The sequence below is a fragment of the Quercus robur genome, chromosome 9 (genome assembly GCF_932294415.1).
Source record: "Quercus robur chromosome 9, dhQueRobu3.1, whole genome shotgun sequence".
Lineage (NCBI taxonomy): Eukaryota > Viridiplantae > Streptophyta > Magnoliopsida > Fagales > Fagaceae > Quercus > Quercus robur.
In genome coordinates this window covers 47,539,501-47,547,179 of record NC_065542.1, presented here as the reverse complement: position 1 = coordinate 47,547,179, position 7,679 = coordinate 47,539,501, and the positions used below count along the sequence as shown (strand labels likewise).

Here is a 7,679-nt window from a genome sequence, read left to right as displayed (position 1 = left end):
TTGATTGTTTTATCAGTACTTCTACTAAGTTTGGAAATAATATTAATGACATTATCCTTATTATCAAATATCAAATTTCTTGCTTACACTTCCCAAAAAAAAAATTTGCTTACATTTTTTTTATAAAAATTTCCAGCTTACAGATTCTTTCAAATTTCACACGCTATGGTACAAAGTAAATTTTGAATTTAAGAAGCTTCATTGAAAATCAATTTGGGCAATGATCCAAATAAGAAGAAAATTTTTATTAAAATGTACATTTTGATCAAAATTTCATGATAACAAGAGTTCTATTCAACCCAAAACAACAAACGTGACAGTTTTTTTTTTTTTTTTTTTTGGGAGAATCAAGACAGAAATTTCATTGAAAGACAACAAATGAGATCACAATATCCTCAAGCATTTCTTTGAACCAAGCCCCAAACTGCTCAAAGTCTCTAGCCTCACGAGCTAATGCGTAGGCAACACTATATTGGTAATTGTAATCTTTCTGGTATACTAATGCCTCTATGGTAACTCAGGGGGTTGGCCAAGTTGGTTGGGCTCTTGGTCTCAAAGTGTTTGTACTGGACTCGACTAGGTGTGCTCCCTAGTTCGAGTCCTGCTACCTGCACTTTGAAAAGAATTTCCTGAGCCAGTGTTTTACCCCTTCGTGGGCCCACCCGACACGAGCAGTGATTAGTCTCTAGTTGAAAGTCTTGAGGAAACACTGTAAGAAACCAAAAAAAAAAAAAAAAAACCTCTATGGTAACCAGTTGAGAAAACCCTATAAAAGAAGAAAGGAAAAATTAGGGGGAAAAGATTAAAAAGATGCTTATACAATATATATGGAAAAGAAGTTACAAGAAATCCACTTGAGAGTTGAGACCATTTTCACAGATCTTTGGCTAGACTAGAAGAGAGTTGAGTTCAACTGTAAATAGGCAGATAATGCAAGAAGATGGATATGATCAATAATGCGAGTTCTTTAATAATCAATATCCCCGCAAACACAAAAACCAGACCGCTAGAAGAGATGATAAGAGTACCATCTGTAAGCCTTTTTTTTCATTTCACTAGTGACACAAACTTTATTAGGAAACGATGAAATCTATATACAAACAGCATACATAGACTCCTTCGAAATAATTACAAGCCAAAATTCAAATTCTTAACCAAGTCTATAAAGGAAGGGATACGAACACTACCAAAACCAATAGAATACTCATACAATGACAACAAAAATAAAGATTTTTGCTAAAGAATTGATAACTCAAAACCATTAAGGGTCTGTTTGGATAGAACTTATTTTGCTGAAACTGAAAACTGAAAACTGAAAATACTGTAGCAAAATAATTTTTAAATGTGTAAATAGTACCGTGGGATCCATTTTTAATGAAAAAATTGATAAAAAATGAATTTGTGGGTCCATGAACAGTGCACGGATGCACTGTTCATGAAAAACTGGTCAAATGTTACGGCTACTGTTCATGTACAGTACATGAACAGTAGCCGCTTGTGAGGGAGAAAACGCGTGAAAAAAAAAATAAAATAAAAAATAAACGCAACGCAGCAAACGCAACATTTCTATCCAAACATTACCTAAATCTGTGGTTACATATCTCTATCCATATTGTCCATATAAGCGAAGGGGGGTGGATATCCTAGTAAGAAGCAATTAGGCATGAAAGCTCATTTCAAATGGCAATTATGATCCTCATGACTACCAAACTTACATTACGCTTTTAAATCAGTCATGGCTACCCCCAAGATAGTTTACATGGATTTCTCATTACTCTCAATTAATGCCAAAGCCAAGAGATTTATGCACACACCAATTACAAACAAGCAGGCCACTTTTCGTTCAATCACATACCATACTCAATAACCTCAATTTTCAAACCCAAGAAAAATCATCAAGCTTTATTCTTAACAATAAAAACCCAATCATCAAACGGATACAAACTGAAACAAAATGAGACCCATATCGTTAAACAAAAAGAAAAATTAAAGAAAAAAGACAATAGAGAGTGACCGAGACGAGAGAAAGACCCATACACTAACTACAGTTACCACAAGAAAATGAGAGGATCCAAATCTCTTGACCACCAAACTCACACATGCCTTCCATTTTGAGTTGCAACTTGCAAGTGCTAGTCTTTTTATTTTGTATTTTTTAAATTATTAATGTTTCACTTGGAAGATAATAATATTTAACATTAAAAACTAAAATGACACTATAAATAAAAAATATATATAATTTCATGTAATTACCATTAATATTATTATTATTATTTTGTGCTAAAGATAAAAAACCGAGAAGGCAAAGAGATGAATGTCTTTTGTCTTTCAATGTCGATACTCTCTCTCTCTCTCTCTCTTGCTGTTGCTTCTCTTTCCCCAGTGTCAGTAGCAATAGCAGTAGCCTTCCCAAAGCCACCGCCACCATCACCACCACCTCCTTCAATTTAAATTCAATCCCAACTCTCCTCAGAGCTTGCAAGACCTCTCTCCACATCCGCCAACTTCACGCCCACATCATCCGTAAAGGCCTCATCATCCTTTTCATCTCCCTCTCCACTCTTTCCTATTCCACTTCCATCTTCAACCGTGTTCGCAGACCCAGTAGGTTTCTCTAGAACTCTCTCATTAGAGTTTATTCTCAAAAATCTCATTTCATCCACGTTGTTTCGCTCTTCATTCGCATGAAGATAGAGGCTGGTGTGCCTGACAGCTACACCTACCCAGTGTGAGGTTAGCCTAGGGAGTGCCCTTCATGGGTCGGCATTGAGGTGCGAGGTTGAAGGGGATCTCTTTGTTAGGACTACTTTGATTGACTTCTATGGGAAATGTAAACATATTTTCAGTGCTCGTAAGCTGTTCGATTATATTTCTGACAAAAATGTGGTTTCATAGACAGTTATGGTTGTCGAGTATGTAACTGTTGTGGTCACTGGGAGAAGCTGCACATGGATTGTTTAATGGTTCTGTATGTGTTGCTGCTTTATAACATGATCACAAATGAGCTGGTTGGTTTCAGTTAAACTCCAATCTGTGCCATTCCAGATTTGGTCCAGTAAGTATCAACTAAACATTAACTACTGTAATGAATGTGTAAATTTTTTACTCTTTTATTTTGTGACCAGGAAAGGGTTTTTGATGTGGCTTGCTATTAGCACTGCTGACTTGTAGCTGAGCACAATATAGCAATTTCTCAGTCTAGTGATTTTGTTGTGATCCTTACTCTTTTAACCAATAAATATATTATCCATGAAATTGCTAGTATGTGTAACATGATTATTCTACAGTGTAAGTGTTGGCCCACCTTTTCATGACTTAAGCTTTTAAGACTAATCGTAACCACTTCTTACATGTATCAATTAAGTAATTGGACTGACTTTATTATAACATGATTTCTTCTGGTGTTACTGGATGGCATCTGGCTGATCACTCAAACTGGTGGTCTGTTTTGTAGGTCTTGGACATGTTTCTTTGTACCCATTTGTTTATGAATTCAATTTGACATGGTTCCTTTGGCTTTCAATTCAGTGGTTTACTTTGTGGATTGACCAATCCCTGCCACTAAAATGAAACGGTAACAGGTTGAGAGTTTTTACTTGTCTAAATAAGCCAATATCGTGGGGATACCAAATGACTCTATTAAAAGAAGTACTGTAGCTGATTCTTGTCTTTGAACTGAAATTTCTTTCTGCTTTGGGGGGAAAGAAAGAAAAATTTCATAGAGATGTAGACTGTACGTGACTTCTTGTTTCTGCTTTGACCTGGTGTTGTTTCTTTGTAAAGTACCTATACCTCATGTATATTCAACCCAATGAAGCCTTTAAATTGTAATCCTTGTATCTCAAAGTAATTTATAAATTTTAAGCTTACTACTGAGTTAAGACATCGCATTTGTTGATTTCATAGGTGGATGAAGGTTCAGCTGCTTTTTAAGACCATGAATCACAATAGTATCTTAATAAAATGGGGCCACTAGAGGAGTCAGTCATATTATGCTACCGACTATTAAGTAAATATTTTTTTGACTGATGAATCAGAATGCAAGAGTTTATCTGCTAGTGAGTGTTCATTTTCACATCCATCACCTTTCATTTGAACAAAATCTCTTATAGTTCTCCTACTCATACCTGAGCATCTACTGTCCAGCCTCAAAAGCATTTTTTGAAATCTGGATCAAATAGTTCTCTGTCTCCTAGTTCTTATGTCCAAAACTCTAAGAGCACATTTTCATGTTCATCCATGTTCTGATTCAGCTTATACCAGTCTTCTTCTTTAAGCTCTGAAAGCCATTGGCAGCTTGGAAATCTCCCATCTCTTCCACATCCTCCGTCCTTCAACCAGTCTATTTCTGCACATGATTCAAAAGCTCCATTACTTATTAGTGGGGATTTAGACAATCTATATGATGAGAAGAATTCAGAGGTTCATATGATAGACTTTCTTAATTTTTCTGGAGATGCTTCTAAAATGTGATGGCCTTCACAGTGTAAGTTGTGCAAGCGACATTTTTACAGAGCAACTGGAGCTACAGTTTTTGTCTGATGAACTATCACTGACCATGAAGAAAATCCTCGGCTTGAAGTAAGTCTCTTGCGACTGCCACTACTTACATTCTGATTAAATGTATATATGCTGACTAGAGTACCATGTAAAGGGTAAGGTTGATAGTTCATGGTTCTGAATCAAATATGACTTGATTGTTCGAACAAATTAACTTCTGGCATTATCGCCAAACTTTTATTACAATTCAAAAGAACAGAATGAATGAGATATGGTCCTTCCTTTTGAGTCAAATATAAAATCTTGGGGGAGGGATTATTTTTGCAATATGTAGGAAATTTATGAAAAACCACAAGTACCAACAAAACCAGCCATAGGATTGACGTGTAATCAAAGTTGTCACTCTGTGGTGCCAACTCTTGATGATCTTTCAAGTCAGCCATCTCCCTGGTTAGCCACTTGAAGGTTATGCCACTCCATGCATGTTTTGTGCAAGCTGTCACCTGATGGGGCTGAGGTTTGTTTTTTTAGTGGTATTGTTATGTTTTTAGTATGTCAAAATATTTGCTATCTTATCAACTGTTATGAAAGCTTTGAAAGTCCTATTGTCTTTCTATTGCGTGTAGGTCTGATTTGTTTGATCTGAAATGTAGAGGCTACTCCAAAGGGCGTATTGAAGCATATGCATGTTGAAGGTTTGACCGTCTATCATGTGAAAAGCCACTTACAGGTACTTACATATATTTACTGAATTAAGTGTAAATTTTGCAATCAGCTACCATTCATATTAAGCCTGTGTTGTTGTATGTCTATGCAGAAATACTGACTTGCCAAGTATACGCCCGAGAGAAAAGAAGCTAAGGAACAAAAAAGTGGAAATAAAGTGATGCCTCTGTTCACCCTTATCATAATCATCATCTGTTAGAAATTATAGACCATATCAGTATAAACATCTCATTTATTCATTTTTAGAAGCTTATGTTGTCAATGAGCTATTGCTCAAATGACACCCCTTCCCCTATAAGAATAGAGAGAGGGTGATATTGAGGGTTCAAGACCCTATGGGGTGCATGTGTAACTTATACTTAAGGGAGAATAAAAGTTTCCAAAGCTTCCATCCTATTTCACCAGCAAAACTCTTTGGAGTGATACCTGCAATTATAGCAGTGTGATATTATTCATGTTTGGACTCTGCACCCACTTTTGCTCAACTTGTATTGCCTTTGTAAATTTCCTTCTTTCCCTTTACGCTTCTTCTACTTGTGACTCACTAGATTTGTCCATGTGCTAGACAAATGCTCCTTTACCGTGTAACACACCTTTTATTTTTTATAGGTAAGAAAAAAATTATTGGAAAAAGTCTACTTCATGCAAAAATATACGAAGGGGTCAAAAATGATACAATGGAAATCAAAATAATTATGTACCTATAAACATTGGGAGGGATTCGCTTTACCATATAACACACCTGGTTTCCATTTTCCATAAGTAAAAAAAAAACATAATACTTCAATAGCTTTAATTATTCTATTGTCAAGCATGAAGGCTAAAATTCAGAGGGAAGCCTTATTGCTTTTAATCTCATTTCCACCTTCATATGATACCTTGGTGTGGTAGAAGACTCACATGTGAAGGGGGAGATTTGTTTAAAGATTTACATGTGAGTGATTATTGGTTAAGTAGTCAAATCCCACATCAGATGGTAGTGAAAAAAATGAGTAGTTAATGTAACATTATTGGTCTTAAACCCATTGACTTAAACTTGCAAGTTAGGGTGGTATCCCAACATGTTGTGTCAAGTCCTCACATAGAGGTTTCCGGGTATTAATTTCCAACTCTCCAACTCTCACAGACCTGATAAGTCAACATCAACAATAATAATAAACATTAACTAAGGTTTTAGGGGTTTTTATTTTTATTTTTTATTATTTATTTTTTTTTTATAATTTTACTTTCCATGTTGAACTTCAGTTTTCTCCAAATCGTGGGAGTTCTCTTGCAAATGTAGTTACTTTTGAATTGATGGTTCTGCTGCTAGATTTCTAAGAAAGTGGTATATATGATATTCCTTATCCTTCATTATGACACTCATTCATATTTCTGCACCAGTGTCAATTACATATTTCTTGCGAACTTCTATTTCTTGGAGGAAACTTTATGTTCTTTGTCTAGGAACATAAACTTACATGCTGATGTCTGGAACATCTTTAAAATGATACCATGAACATCTTTGTACTACACGTTATTCTTTGTTTTGAGGACTTTTTAACTTTGTGGTTAAGGTCATTTGATGTATTATTCATTGAGATGGTTGCTTTAATTTTAACTTCTTATTGCTGCCTGCCCTGTTTGATCATGGTTTAGCATATTTGAGAACTGTTTCTATATCCTTCACAGAGAGGTCCAAAGGACCCTTCAGCTGGCATAGAGGAAAATGCAAGGTACTTGCAGAAGATCTTGGCTGAACAATAGAAAGCTGGCATTGCCTTAATTGCTCCTCCAACCTTGTCATCGCTGACTAATCCATGCCAAGATTTTAAATTGCGGCCTTCTCCATCAGCTGGTGCATCACCTACACATCCAGCTGTATCTAAAATGGATTCATCTTCACCTCTGTAATCCAAGTATAAAGCTACTGATAGTAGTGATTCTAAGCAACAAGTATGCTCAAAAGGACCAACATATGGAGGAGAAACAAGAATCCCGTTCAGATAAAGGTAGTGGCTGAAAATGAAGTGTAATATTTGGACTACTTCAGTTATGCTGCTTGTTATCTCCAACATTTGCATCATCTCCACAATGACCCAACTATTGTAAATCCGTCAAACGCATGTAATGTCTGAACTGAAGCAAGAGATTCCAACTACCAATCATAAAGAAATTTGATTGGTGATAGTATCTCTTGATTCTCTTCATAAGTAACATTTTAGTTTTTTGAATAAAAGAGATTCACAGGCCTTTCAGCTGAACTTTGAATTCTGTTGTGATTTTAGTCTTATGTTTTTTGCTTTTGTTTGGGTTTCTGTTGGTAATTTTGGAGGATTTTTTACTAAGGGATATTTTTGTCATTTTAGTACTTTTGGTGATATTGTGATAATTTTAGAGCTTTAAGGGGTTTATTTTTGGATGTTATGGAGTTATGGTCACTTTGCTCACCACCAATACTCAGGAACCTGAAA

At 35.6% G+C, this 7,679-nt stretch overlaps 1 pseudogene; it reads left to right on the top strand.

Moving 5' to 3' along the window:
• Window positions 1-2,684: 2,684 nt before the first annotated feature.
• LOC126701133 (uncharacterized) lies at window positions 2,685-7,476 on the top strand (annotated as a pseudogene).
• Window positions 7,477-7,679: the final 203 nt, after the last annotated feature.